The 15,769-nt window shown below is 37.2% G+C and overlaps 1 protein-coding gene across 1 annotated transcript in view; it reads left to right on the top strand.

Annotated features, from left to right (window-relative positions):
- Nucleotides 1-15,769, top strand: part of TMPRSS2 (transmembrane serine protease 2) — a 90,147-nt gene that overhangs the window by 19,271 nt on the left and 55,107 nt on the right. The gene's annotated exons all lie outside the window — the stretch shown is intronic.

Raw genomic sequence — 15,769 nt, 5'->3', positions numbered from 1 at the left:
TGAGTAATTAATAGTCTGATTGCCTGAGGCAACTTGCTAAGAGTAAATGTAAAGCAGATGCAGCTTTCCATTGGTTGAGGAGCTTCTTCGCTTCATCATTATTATAGATACTTTGTAGATTCCTACACTAATATAATCCTAAGTCTGGATTGCACAAAAAGCTGTCATAAAGATGATTAATAGAAATATGGATTATTTTAGAAATATGGAAATCATGTTAAGTGGAGTGCAGAATAAAGAAGACAACATTTAAAGAATTATAACTGAGTACTACAATATTACAATACAATATCTAATAAAAGTTAAATAATACACAATGGATATTTATATTGATATCATATGATAAGGAGGAAGAGACAAAAAGAAAAAGAAAAAAACTTGGCTTTTCTTTGGCAATAGCTTTTTTTAAAAGGTTAAGAGGTATGTGTGTATGTATGTATGTATATCTATCTATCTATCTATCTATCTATCTATCTATCTACATAGGTTAAAAGGTATAGAAACAAGTAGAAATGGTCCTTTTTATTCATACCTGGGGTAACCTGATAAAGCTTGAACACCACAAATAAAGTAGAGATTTCAAAAACAATATTCACGAGGTAGTAATAGAGCATTTTAAATAAGATTTTAAATCTAGTTGGATGATGAACTATTGAATAATTTACCTGCCTACATTTTTTTTTTATACCCTTAACTTTTGTGTATTGGCTCATAGGTAGAAGAGTGGTAAGGGTGGGCAGTGGGGGTCAAGTGACTTGCCCAGGGTCACACAGCTGGAAAGTGTCTGAGGCTGGATTTGAACCTAGGACCTCCTGTCTCTAGGCCTGACTCTCAATCCACTGAGCTACCCAGCTGCCCCCAACCTGCCTACATTTTTTATTTGACAATAGTAAATTACAGAAGTTTATAGTTTTATCAGTCAAAATTTTTCATGCTGTTTTATTTATTTCTTTTCCATGAATGTTATTCTATTGATTTTTGTGATACAGAGAGGAGGGCTTTCTTTTACCTCTATCTTTACTGGTTCCGCTGACAATATCCTGCCCACCTCATTTGAATTTTTAGCCTACACATAATCTGGAATGTCATCTGGAACCTCATAGATGTTATCAGTTGATTGGTATGATGGTTCCTCACTACATGTGTCTAAAAATAAAATGGGATGGTGTTTCAGAGATCTCTTGGGTATGTGTAAATAAATTTGTCCATCTGGTTGACATTGGATGGTTGCAGCCAATTTGCATAGGAGATCTCTTCCCGGGAGGTTTGAAGGACATGATGGCATCAGTGTGTGTTCCAGAATTAGAGGTCCAAATTTTAGCATTTTAACTTTTAGCTTCGGGACTTGTTGTGCTACCCCAGAAGCTCCTCTTACTCTTAAACTGCCTTGAAATTGACATCCTTCAGGTGGTTCTCATAGAACGGAACAAGTTGCTCCCATGTCCAGTAGTCCCCCCGGCCCCCCCCCCCTGATTTCTAGGGTAACTAATGGTTCTCCACTGTCATTGGACTTCACTGGCACTAGGGATAATAAAGAATCCTCAGTATTCTGTGTACACTTATTATTAATTCTGTGTTGTGTATGGTCTTTTGTCTCTAAACCCAAACTTCCTATAGAACCATTAGGCAAGTTCAATTTAGAATCAGGATTACAGAAAGCAGGCTTAAAGAGCATTCTCTCATTGAGAGCTTGTAAGTCATTGTCATTTTTGCAAATTTCATGTTGGCTTTCATTAAGGGCTTCAGAAATGGAGGTTTGATTTGATTTACCTTCCACTCTGCTATTTAAAGAATTGTCAAGCTTCAAATCAGCAGTTTTCCCTTCAGTAGTATCCAGGAGTGTATGATAGTTAGATTGTGTTCCCTTCAACACTTCGGGTACAACTACTGATTCAAAAGCTAACTGACCCCACCTATAAGTCAATACACAGAAGTTAAGGGTTTAAAATAAAAAAAAAAAAAAAAAAAAAAAAAAAAAAAAAAAAAGCTAACTGATGTTCCCTATTTGGCCCTACTGTTTTTGTGACTGACATCAGATGATTTTTGTTATCAATCACAGCAACAGTTTCATTGATGCTATGCTTAGCCACACCGTTTCCAGGAGATAACAACTGTTCCCTATTTCTTCTCCAAAATTTAGGATGAAATTCTGTAGCTAAGGGGTTGAGAAAGGTGGATTTTGCATTTCCTACACAGCTGCTATCATCTTGCAATTCAGTGGGTTGTTTCTTTAAAATCAAGTTCTTGCCAACATCTAGACTCTTTTGCTCTTTAAGCTCTAACTGTGATACTGGGTCTAAAGCAATTGAACGGGAAAGAATTTTTCCATCTAATTTCCCCAAGGTTACTGAAAGTGTTCCTTTCTGGAAACTTTGTAAATCCTCATCATAATGTTCTTTATCCAAGTTGCCCCTTTGCTTTATACTTGGAATAAAGAGAGGAATTTGAGTTCTTGATGATTCTAAACCAGTTTGCAAAATCTGTCGATGTGAGTTGTTGCAATGGCCTGATTGATCTTTATGCTTCTCACCCAATGTGCGTGATATGGAATGAGAAAGCTGATCCCTTATATAATCATCCTCCTTAATGCCAAAGATTTCTTTGTGCATTTGCATTATCTCTTCCCATTGCTCATTATCTACCACAGATCTATGTGTATCTTCTGTGTAGATTACTTTAGACACTTGCTCTAGTTTGCCCAGATTTCCCATTTTGCTTTCCTCACTTCTATTAGACTCTGCCACACCCAAATTACATTGATCAATAGGTTTTAAATCAGGAATCTCGATTCATAATGATTTCTTCGGTTTCATTCCCATTTGTACTGTTACGATTAAAAATGATAAAGACTGATATAATAAGAGAAATTATTAGTTTAATTAAGGCCATGCTGATAGGGATAAAATCATTAGACCACGCCTGTAAGAATTCACATTGCCTCAGCCATTTTTACCTTTCATATCACGCGATCAGGTAGGTAAGAGGGCCCTTTCCTCCTGACCCAGGAGTCTTATATCCTCTCTTACATCATCATACTTCCTGTTTGCCATGAGGAATCATGGGAAATGTAGTTTCAAAGTCCCTCACATGTCCATAGGGTGTCTGCTAGACACTTCCCTGAATTTAAAACAAACATTTCCCCCAAGGTTCGGCATAAAAAAGGTTGGTCCTTTTTCTTCGCTGGATCTGTAAACATAGACAACTTAATTTCAGGAATTTGGGGGATAAAAGAAATAGACGAACAAATGGATAAAACTAGCCGCATTGACAAAAACCAATTTGGGGGCAGTCCCCTATTGTTATAACAGTGTACAATTAGAACAAATTGCATTCAGCTGTTTAACTCCCCATAGTTCAATCAACTGCACCCCAAAGTTCAATTTTGGTCTTCATGGTACAGTGAAGGCTTTTCAGGCATCTTCATGGTATCTTCACCAAACAGGTTCATCATCTGCATTCTGGGGAGATGGCAAAATCCTTATCCTGAAATTATTCTCAAAAGAATTTAAACTAAACATTATAGATTATAAAACATACATTTCCTTCTAAGAATCATACATTTCCCCCTGAAATTACTCCTAAAAGAGTTAAATATACATATATTTTTTGTATTTTTTGTTTTAAAAATGTAACACACATCCCCCTGAGGAAAATTCTAAACACACCTTTTTTCCTTAAAATGGGTACCTCAGGTCACCTACAGATGCATGGCTGAATCACGGGGGTTGTATGAAATCAATCGGTAAAATAAAAAGAATAAAATTCAAGAAAAAAAAGAAAAAATTAACTTGTGAATGAATGTAAAATGTGCAAAAATGTAAGGAAAATAAACTTATAACAGGCTTTTGAAACAAGGCCCAATGAAAGTGATTTAAGCAGTTTGCTATTACCCATTCAGGGCCAGGACTTAAGGGAAATGTCTCTGATCTGATTTGGCATCAGCTTTTTAGGGAAGTGAGCCAAATAAATAACCAATCTTAGGTGCATTACTAGGAATTCAAATTGAGGGGACCCACGTCCTCTAACGTTTTAGAAAAGACTGGGACTCCAGGACTCAAACCCCGATTTCAAGCCCTAAAGTATTGGCATAGACCTCTGCAATCCATGCAGATTTTTAGTCAAGTGACCATGTGCTTTCTTAGCACTAATTAACGGCTTTTATGTTCCCTTCTCCTGGAATCAGAACGAAAGGCATTCAATCAGTCCCATATTCTCAGTCTCAGGCTCTTTAGGTGTTCGCATTAAGCTTATGTCGCTGTAGAATCAGAAAAAGGATAAATAATGATTATATATGTACTCCCAGTACAAGATGAGAAAAAATCAGTTGCTCTGATTAAAAAATGTTTTTAAAAATTAAAAAAATATATATATATCTTAGGACTAGTGAAGGATTTTACAAAATAGAAGATTCACAATGCATATTCAAATAGAGTACCATAATTTCCAATAGCACATTTTAAAACAATAAACAATGATATTTAAAAATCATATACTTGTTATAACTTTTAAATCTTGGCTAAGAGTTTCTCAACAAATTCTGTTACTGCTTCCATAGCAAAATCTGATATTTAAAAAAAGAAACCTTCTGGTCTAAATCATCCTCAGATAAGAATATACTGGAGCTCCTTGGCTTCCTGTTTTTAAAAACAATCCCGGGTAGGAAATTTTATGCTTCTACCCATTTAAGGCAATATTTTCTCTTATAATAAAATATATAAAAGCTTATCCTTTAAGACAACAATTCTTTAGGATCTAAAGTAAAAGTTAAAAGACCTCATGTAAAATTACAAGTTAATTCTCAAGGCATGGAAACTTCCAAGGTTCTATACAATTACCAAGACAGAATAAAATTTAAAAGACATGTACTCCTATAAGATGTTATAACCGCAGTGTTTTTGATACAGTAAGCTTTAAGTAAATTAGGAAATATAATGAAATCATAAGCAGAAACTTCATTAGCTTAAAATGATTCAGTGCGACAGGAAAATCAACGAAATAAGCAAGATTAATTCACAAAACTAATTAGCAAAATGCAGTAAGATACAGTCTCTTTAAAAGTCATTCAGTTCTGAAAATTTTTTTTTTTTTAAGGTTTTTTATAATCATTTTCTGCTCTTAGTTCAAAGTTCCGAGCAGGTATGGGGTGAATTTCTTCCCCTGAGTTTTAGTTTTTAATAATCGCAAAAGTTTGAATAGGCCATGCGTCCGATGAAGAGTAATCACTAGTTCAAGGTCCACGTGGGGTCGGGTCTTGGGCTCGGGGCTAGAGAAAAGCTTAGGTCAGTTTTGTAGAAAATCCACAAGTAGAAATTGTGGGCGGCGGTTTCCCATGTCTAGGTATGTTTTTAGAAGAAACACATGGAAAGGCAAGAGAGTAGGGAGAAAGAGGAATATACTTCCCAAGACTTTAGCGGCAGAGCTGAAGTTGAAATGGCGGAACTCGTCAAGTCAGGACGGGGGTCGTTCCTCGGAAATCTCAGGATTCAGTAAAGCAGGAAGGGAGAAGAGGTCTGCTCTAGTGAGTCAGGAAAAGCGGCGGAGATCAGAGTAGGCAGGAATGTGAGGTAGTGGTCTGTACCGGCAGGCCCGGCAGGGATGGAGTCCAGGTCAGGAGTCAGAAGCAGCGGCAGAGGCACACTGGCTGGGCACAGGCGTTTTGGTTTTAAAGCCAGAAGCTAGAATCAGCTGGCCTGACCTCCCAAGGTGGTTTGGGCTGGACTGGCTGGCTGAGTCCCACGGGAGGCAAAAACATGCTGTTGCTTATAGCGAAAGCATGGTGAGGAAAGCCACTTTCCTTTTTTAAAAAATTGCCCAAAAGAGCAGAGCAAGATGGCCAAAAAACAGGCATGGCTCTCTTTAGGCTATCTGGAAAATTGAGAATTCAAATTTCGACCTTGTGGTTGCCATTATTGTTATGATTAAAAATGATAAAGACTAACATAATAAGAGAAATTAGTAGTTTAATTAAGGCCATGCTGATAGGGATAAAATCATTAGACCATGTGCCTGTAAGAATTCACATTGCCTCAGCCATTTTTACCTTTTATATGGCGCGCTCAGGTAACTAAGAGGGCCCTTTCCTCCTAACCCAGGAGTCTTATATCCTCTCTTACATCATCATACTTCCTGTTTGCCATGAGGAATCATGGGAAATGTAGTTTCAAAGTCCCTCACATGCCCATAGGGTGTCTGCTAGACACTTCCCTGAATTTAAAACAAACAGTACATATCTCTCCATGTCATCTAATGAAGGTGTTTGACTGTATTTTTTACATGCATGATTGCAGCATGCACCCTCATGTTTATTCTTATCATGTCTTTTGGATTCATTATTCTTAGCCTATTTTGAATTATAAAACATCTTTCTGTTATCTCTTTGATTATTGTTTCTTGAAAAATCTATTTGTTGCTTAAATCTACAAACATGAATGACATACCCAATCCGTCCACATAAATAGCATTATGGGGATGATTTTGATTTTTGGGTGTTGTTAGCAGGTTGTCTAAATTGATTTCTACTTGTTTGGAGAGCAAAATTCTTTACCTCCTCTATCTCCTTCTCATGTCTTGCCTGTTTTAATTGGCGCTTTATGTCTGCTATGACCTCATCTTTATCATTATCAGATTGCCTATCCAGTCTTGTATCATGTATATATGCCGCATGTTGCCTAATATCCTCCAGTGGTAGTGATTCCCACTGTGGACAACTTTTGTATCGGGATTGAGGTTCCCTTTACAAATTGTCTCCTTATATGATCAATTGTATCCTGGGCATGTGTGTCCCTAAGTCCTAGAATTGTTTCTGCAGCTTCAATGACTCTATCCAAAAAACTACTCGGGTGTTCTTCTTCCCCTTCCCTCAGTTTTTTGAATTTCTGCTAGGCATTTGGTCTTTTTGTGTGTAATCTCATTGCTTCGATAAGATCTGCTCTGCATCTTAACAAATATCTCATGTTAGTGTGTTGTGTGAAATCCAGGTCCTGATGAACCTGTGGCTGTGACTAAATTGGGATTCGTCCTAGTTTCATTGAGGAATTTTTCCTTTTCTGAGGGAGAGTAAAATTCCCCCAAAAGAAATTCGACATCATCGAAACTAGGGTTAAAAAGAGTGAACACCCTTTTTTAATTCTTTTAAACTCTTATAAGGTTTCTCATAGAACTTAGGGAAACGCCTTTTCAAAACTTCCATATCACTAGGAGTGAATGCCTTGTATGTCTTAACGTGCACCACCCCCTCTCCAGGCTGAACAATAGTCTTGTCCACTATTGGGAGTACAGAGACCACAGCATTTTGGATAGGTTGCTCTTTCTCGGTGTCCTTTTGCCCTAAAAATTTGGATTCCACTATTTCTAACTGTAGGATCGTGTGTTTATTTAGTTCTTTGCCCTCACGTATTTGTTTCAACACCTGGAACAGTAGCTTGATGTTTTCTACTAGTTCCATGCATTCAGTATCAACTTTTGGAGAAGATGCCTTGTAGTAATTGTATAGATGAGTCAGAACCGCTTTTGAGATTGTCATAAAGTGCCAGAGAGACAGAATAATTACCACAGCTGTGGGTATAAAGCATATACACTCGGCTAATGTAAAGGCAAACCATTTATAATAATCATAAATTTCATCATTTGTTGTATTAAATTTGGTACCTTTACCAGCAAAAAGTGGTATAATCCCTGCATAAAAGACCAAGCCAGTAAGGAAAAACTGCCTAACACAAATGTCATTCTTGCCAGATTCATTTTCTTTTGGTTTAGAAGATTGTAGGTTTTTTTGTTGACTGTGCTCGCCAGATGTTATAGGTGACTTAGGAAAGATGCAATATGAGATTAAGGTACGATGTAATAGGGAGGTGCAGGATATAATATGAGGCTGAAGCTAGGGGTAATAACTGGTAGGATCAGGGACTAAGACAAGGCAAGGGACCCAAGGCTAGAGGTAAATAAGGGAATAGACTAGGTAATAGAGAAGTTAAGGCAATATAATGGATGAGGAAGGTTCAATGATGAAGGATGGTAGTTGAGGTGTTAGGAAATAAGGGAATGTCTGAGTTCAGGGAGTTTAATACTGAAGTAACAAGGATTGCCAGGGAGAGGATGAACTAATCTAAACAGGCAAACAGTAAGGGAATACAGACTGGAACTTAGGCTAAAGACAAAACACTGAAGGGAAACAGACTGAACCCTTCAAGTAAAAGACACTATACAGCCAAGTTAGAATGAGCCAAGACAGATTGAAATTGACTACAGGCTGTAGTTAGTATCACAGGAAGGGGCTGGGTTTGAAGTTACACTTCCTTCAAAATGGATACCCCAGCTTCCCTCAAACCCAGAGTATGTTGATTCTATTCCTCTTCTTCCCTTTCTTACTAATTAACTAATGAAGTAACCAAAAGGTCTGTTTAAACACAAAGGGGTTTATTGTCTTCTCAGGATAGATTGTCAGGGTAAAAGGATCAAGAAAGCACTAACAGCAGCTTAGAGAAACCTCAGGTGGGGGAAGGGAAGCAGGAATGGGAGACTGAGAAAGGATATGCCTTTACTCAGCTCTCAAGGTGATGTTGAAATCAAAAGGGATTAGGATGTTGGATACAAAACTTCCCTAGATATATTACTGCAAGGGTAGGGCTAAACTCTCACAGATTTGAACTAACTCTCTGATTCACTCTCCTTATTCACTCTTCTCAGACATTTAGGTAAGGGAAATGAAGGTAGAAAATGAGGTAGGGTAGGGAGATTCAAAGGTTTTATCTAAATTAACAAATTTCAAAAAACTGCAAAACTAGGCTAAGGTTTCTATCCCCAGAAGGAGCTCCGCTGGACCCTGGTTCCCTCTATGAGTTCCCAGGTCCAACTGAAACTCTTCCAAGATTCTAAAACCTCTTAACTGACATAAGCACTCAGCAAAAGCTTGCAAACTGTGAAGCCCTCCTCTGTATCACATTTTGTAAAAGTATTAAATTTATTTTTTGTGAACCTAGGAGGATATATTTTCTCTTTGTGTTTTATTAACTTAGAAGAATATAAGTATCTTGAGCACAAGAACTGTTGCTTTTTTTTGGGGGGGGGTATCTCTAGCATGTGACATAGTACTTACATGGTAGGCACTTAATAAATGTTTTTTATTTGACTGAATTTGAATTTTAGGTAGTTTATTTACAAGGTTTTAGAGATGACTTATATGAAAACAAAATTTATCAATTAAGAAAATAAGCAAATAATTTTTTTTTCCTTCTCTTTGCACTTGAAAAACAACTAGGTATTCCAGGTAATTTTTTTCTTTTCATAAACTAGAAAATCATATTCATCAACATTTCCATATACAAAAGCCAGAAAATACAGATTCTTCATGAAATTGCAAATCCACTATAGTTTGTTCCTTTTAATTTACACTAAATTATATATGGTACTACTAAACCTGGCCACCTTGTCTTTCTTGGTTTTCCTATCTCCCTGATGCTTTCTCCAATTCTCTACTTGTCTGCTTTATGTATTTTCAAAAAGTATTTATTGATGCTTTTCTCTTTTAAAATTTTTGTATCTTTCCATTCTTTACTTATTACCCCTTCACAAAAGCTCTCCTTTTTAACAAATATTTGGGAAAAGCAAAACAAAATTGTATTGTAATGTTTATGTCTCGAAATATCCATATTTCCCCTCACAGAGTCCAAGAGCTTTCTAACAAGAAGGAGGCATGCTTCATCATTAATCTTTAGGACCTGCATTACTTATTGCATTGATCAATGTTCTCTCTTTTTAAACATTTATTAATATTTATTTTTCAGAAAAGTTAACATGGTTACGTAATTCATGCTCTTACTTTCCCCTTCACCCCCTGAGCTCCCCCCCCCAATGGCTGATGCATATTTCCACTGGTTTTAACATGTGTCATTGATCAAGACCTGTTTCCAAATTGTTGATAGTTGCATTGGTGTGGTAGTTTCGAGTCTACATCCCCAATCATATATGCCTCAACCCATGTGTTCAAGCAGTTGTTTTTCTTCTATTTCCACTCCTGTAGTTCTTCCTCTGAATGTGGGTAGTGTTCCTTTTCATAAATCCCTCAGTATTGTCCTGGGTCATTGCATTGCTGCCAGTACAGAAGTCCATTACATTCCATTTTACCACAGTGTATCAGCCTCTGTGTACAATGTTCTTTTGGCTCTGTTCCTTTCACTCTGCATCAATTCCTGGAGGTCTTTTCAGTTCACATGGAATTCCTCTGGTTTATTATTTCTTTGAACACAATAGTATTTCATCACCAACATATACCACAATTTGTTCAGCCATTCCCCAACTAAAGGACATACCCTCGTTTTCCAGTTTTTTGCCACCACAAAAAGCGCAGCTATAAATATTTTCGTACAAGTCTGTTTATCTATGATCTCTTTGGGGTACAGACCCAACAATGGTATGACTGGATCAAAGGGCAGGCATTCTTTTATAGCCCTTTCAGCATAGTTCCAAATTGCCAGCCAGAATGGTTGGATCAGTTCACAATTCCACCATCAATGCATTAATGTCCCAGTTTTGCCACATCCCCTCCAACATTCATTACTCTCCCCTTCTTTCATTTTAGCCAATCTGCTAGGTGTGAGGTGATACCTCAGAGTTGTTTTGATTTGTATTTCTCTAATTGTTAGAGATTCAGAACACTTTCTCATGTGCTTATTGAAAGTTTGATTTCTTTATCTGAAAATTGCCTATTCATGTCTCTTGCCCATTTATCAATTGGGGAATGGCTGGATTTTTTATACAATTGGTTTAACTCCTTGTATATTTGAGTAATTAGACCCCTGTTAGAGTTTTTTGTTATAAAGATTTTTTCCCAATTTGTTGTTTCCCTTCTGATTTTGGCTACATTGTTTTTGTTTGTACAAAATCTTTTTAGTTTGATATAATCAAAATCATTTATTTTACATTTTGTAATTTTCTCTAACTCTTGCTTGGTTTTAAAATCTTTCCTTTCCCAGAGATCTGACAAGTAAACTATTCAATGTTCACTTAACTTATTTATAGTTTCCCTCTTTATATTCCAAGTTATATTCCAAACCCATTCTGAATTTATCTTGGTATAGGTTGTGATCTAAACCTAATCTCTCCCATATTGTTTTCCAAATTTCCCAACAGTTTTTGTCAAATAGTGGATTTTTGTCCCAAAAGTTGGGTTCTTTGGGTTTATCATACACTGTCTTGCTGATGTCACTTACCCCAAGTCTCTGATCCTCCCTTCTGTCTCTTAGCCAGTACAATACCATTTTGATGACCACTGCTTTATAGTACAGTTTAATATCTGGTACTGCCAGGCCCCCTTCCTTCACATTTTATTTTCATTATTTCCCTTGATATTCTTGATCTTTTGTTATTCCAGATGAACTTTGTTATAGTTTTTTCTAATTCAGTAAAAAAGTTTTTTGGTAGTTTGATAGGTTTGGCACTAAATAGGTAAATTAATTTGGGTAGAAAGGTCATTTTTATTATGTTAGCTCTTCCTACCCATGAGCAATCAATGTTTTTCCAATTGTTTAGATCTAGTTTTAATTGTTTAGAAAGTGTTTTGTAGTTGTTTTCATATAATTCCTGTGTTTGTTTTGGTAGATAGATTCCTAAGTATTTTATATTGTCTAGGGTGATTTTAAATGGTGTTTCTCTTTCTACCTCTTGCTGTTGTGATGTGTTGGAAATATGTAGAAATGCTGATGATTTATGTGCATTTATTTTGTATATTGCAGATCAATGTTCTCTTAAGCCTTTAAAACTGCTTAATTTCGTGGTGGTATAGCCTTTGTATAAATAGTTCTTCTCGTTCTACTCATTTTACTTGGAATCAATTTATACAAGTTTTCCCTTTTTTTTTTTTTATTCCATACCTTTGGTTATTTCTTTCAATACAATAATGTTCCATTTGTTCTTTAGTCATTTCTAATTCTTTGCCATAGCAAAAAGTGCTGCTGTAAATATAGTGAATGGGATGAATGGATGGCCATATGTTGCATAGTGGCTTCTAATCATATATAGGAAATCCTCTCCATGGGGAAGGAAGAATGCTGCCACTCATACAGAGCACTTAGATCAGTGAGTTCTTGAAGAGGTTACTTGAGAAGATAAATAAAGTATCATTTTCGATATTCTCTTGTTGTTGACCATTCTGCAAAAGTTGGACAGCTAGCATAAAAGGACTAAAAGTTAACTAGCTTAGTTTATTGAACAAGAGACAGATCTCAGCTTTAAGGGAATGTACAGTGAAAATGAAGAGCATATTATCTATAAGATTTATGGATAGGAGAGGAATTTGGGTGGCAATGAACTAGAAATTGTGAAGGGATGCCCCTCAATTGGGGAATGGTCAAATAAGTAGCATATGATTGTGATGGAATACTACTGTGCTGTAAGAAAAGATGAATAGGCTAAATGTAGAAAAATACAGAAAGACCTACATGAAATTATGATGAGTGAAATGAGAAGAACCAATAGAACATTATATACAGCAATGGAAATATTGATTGAAGAATAACTTCTATATATCTTCCTCCAGAGAAAGAACTGATAAATAGAAATAAGTAACACAGTTTTATATGTACATAGTTCTTTTCATTAAAAAATGCTTTCTCTAGTGTGAGGAAGAAAGGGAAGATGGGAGATACCTGGGAATTTTAGTGTAACAATAAAACAAATTAGTTAATTAAAAAAAAGTTAAAAAACAGGAGCAGCTAGTGGAATTGACTATATAAGCAAATTGTCCTTTTCTGATAGGACTAGGGACACAGTCTTAGACCAAGAAAACTGGGTTCCAGTCCTACTGAATTTCACTGAGTTTGGAGCCATGAGGCAGGAGAATGAGCACAGAAAAGAGCAATGTAGTTGGAACTTTCAGTATGACAAAAAGTCCCGGAATAATTTTTTTGCTGTTCCAGGGAGCAGGGTGATTCCATGAGCCAAGAGAGCAAGAGGTAGGTAGGTCTTCATCAAGGAATTGGGCAGATTGCATGAGAAGTTTAAACAGAAACCTGATGAATCGTTAAAGCATTGACTCCTAATTGTGTGATGTTAATTAGTACAGTGCTTGTATTCTCTGGAGGATTTTCTTTGATTTGCAGGTGAGCTTTTTGAGGACTTATTGTTATAGTTAATTAAATTTATTAGAATCTTTAGACAAAGCCCATTTTTTCTTTCTTTTTTAGGTGGTTGAGATAGGGAATTATTCTCATCTGATCCCATGAAGATGAATTATTGTCACAGCTAGATCCCCACAAAGATCTGTATGGGAAGAGGCAAAGTACTTAAAGAAAGTAAGTTTGATAGATGAGAAAGGGAATCTCATAGAATCTTATACCCTATGACCAACCTGCCTCAGGGTCAGTTGAATTCTGCTTTCTCAGTGGAGCCTCACCAGAATGGCTTCAGAATTTAGCTCTGGATCTACCCTGCCAAACAACTTCAAAGATGAGAGCTGATCACCTGGTGAAAGTTGAAAAGGAGTTGGGAACAACTGTATTTTGGCCAAATACTGCTATCAGCACAAATAGACTCTCTGGAAATGGGGTTCATATCTCAGAGTCTGCTGCCCTCATAGATACTTGCCTTCTTTCCTGGAGGGGTTTTATGTATGACTCCTGGAACATGGGGTGATTGATGGCAAGCCCATGAGGATACTAGTAAAGCCATAAAGGACAATTTAGCAACAAGATTCTAAAGGATCCTTCAGCCCTACTTTTTAGCCTGAGACATTTTCTAAAAGCCCTGTTCTTTTCAGGAGAGGCTGTAGAGATTTGACCAAGGAGGAAAGATGTGCTTTTGAGGGTCAGCATCTGTAAGCATTTTAAAATCATCTAAGCAGATTACTGTGGGTGAGGCCAAATGAAAATCCTTGGAGTTAACGGAACCATTCCATATACTTCAAAACAAACAATGTTAGGGTGGTGACAGATTTTTCTTTTCCAGTGATAGAGATGACAGAAGATGGAATATTTTGTCATCCTACCTCCTCTTACAACAATCCTGTGTTGTGTTATGTGCAGAAACCTGCAACCATTTTTCATGGGGGTACAAGTTGGCAGTTGCCACTTTAGAACACAGAACCTGGCAGAGGACCCAGGCTGGGTGCCAGGGTGACCTTTGAGGTGAGGGTTTAAAAAGGGGTCCCCAAACCCCTGACTACTTCTGTCTCTGAACTCCAGGGTTAGAGAGGAAAAGGGTGGAGAGTTGGGCCCTGGGAGGTCTGGGTTTTTTTTTTTGGGTAGATTTGTTAGGTAGGTAGGAACAACTACCATTGGTAGCCAATTTCAACAGCTTTTTGGCATACCCAGCAACCTTTATTATAAACAAGAGATCTAATTCAAATATCAAGTCATCAGCATCTGTCAGCAACCATCTGGTTGTTGGGATTTGCCCTCAAGGCTTTCTCATATTTCTGTGCCTAGGAAAGATCAATCTGTGTTTCTAAAGTAGTTTAGTGATATAATTTAGCCAAGATCCTTTAGCTTACCTTCACCTACTTTCCAACTCCCATTTACCTGGTTCAATTTAATTACCAATAAACCTATTTTAACCTCAAGCTTAAAGGTCTTTGAAGCCATTGCCTTACCTTATCAACAGGCATTTATCATCTGCAGTCAGATCTGAATTATACCTTTAGTTGGCCAGCCTTATCAAGCAAGTTTCATTTCAGGAAGTCCCAACCTCCATCCTGGAAACAGTACCAACTGTCCAATTAGATTGGTTCCAACCCCAGGGGCAGTGGCAGAGAATCCTGAGCTTAAAGAGATCTTGGCCTTGCTGGTGAGGGAGTTTATCTAACTCTCATTCAGCTTTGGTGTAGGACCCCCTCCTTCACATACCATCTTAAACATCTGCCTAAGGCCCCTTGGCTGCTCTTATATCATCTACCTTTACCCTGCATTACAGTTGTCTATTAGGAATGCAGATGAAACAGTGGAAAACAAGGATCTGGAGAAAGTTATGTCCATTGTTAACAGCTGTTTCTGCCCTTGCAATGTTACAGAACAAGAAGCCCAGGCCTAAGGGGAGTGATATCAATTATTGGCCTCATTAATGCTTTTTAAAACTTTCTTTATCCCTGTGGTTGAGATTAGTTAGGAGTAGTTATGTGGCCCTTAATTTGTCCCCAAATGGTAAAATAACAGACTTCAATATTAGTGGAAAATGTTTGCTCTTGCTAATCAACTGCATGACTCCTCAGGCCAGGTGTCTAACCTTTCTAAAGTCAAATTTATGACAAATCAAGACCACTCTAGGAAGGGGAAAGACTTTCTGTTGCAGTGGTTTCTGGGAGGATTTACTTGATGAGAGAATGATCTGATCCACTGACCTCCTCCAGCCTTTATTTGTTCCCCAGAGTTATCTTGGTATTAAAAGTCTTTGCCTACCACAAAGGACTTTCTGGAGAAGTTCAAGTCCTTCTTCTTTGGCAGACTTCCTTTCCTTTGGGCTAAAAAAAAAATAACACACACAAAAAAAAACAGCTTTCTTTCTTAGAGTTAATATGAAGTATTGGTCCCAAAGAGAAGAGGAGTAAGGGTTACGCAATTGGAGTTATGTGACTTACCCAGGGTCACATAGCTAGGAAATATATGAGGCCAGATTTGAACCCAGAACTGCCTGTCTCCAGGTCTGATATTCTATCCACTAAGGAACCTAGCTGCCCTTAGGGTGATTTTTTTTAATAACATTTATTAATATACATTTTTAACATGGTTACCTGATTCATGCTCCTCCTATCCCTTCACACCCCCTCCCCCCCCCCCCCCCCCCA

This window comes from Gracilinanus agilis, chromosome 3 (assembly GCF_016433145.1).
Source record: "Gracilinanus agilis isolate LMUSP501 chromosome 3, AgileGrace, whole genome shotgun sequence".
NCBI classification, from domain to species: Eukaryota; Metazoa; Chordata; class Mammalia; order Didelphimorphia; family Didelphidae; genus Gracilinanus; species Gracilinanus agilis.
The sequence above is the reverse complement of the archived record's forward strand: the minus strand, read 5'-3'. Positions and strand labels throughout refer to the sequence as shown.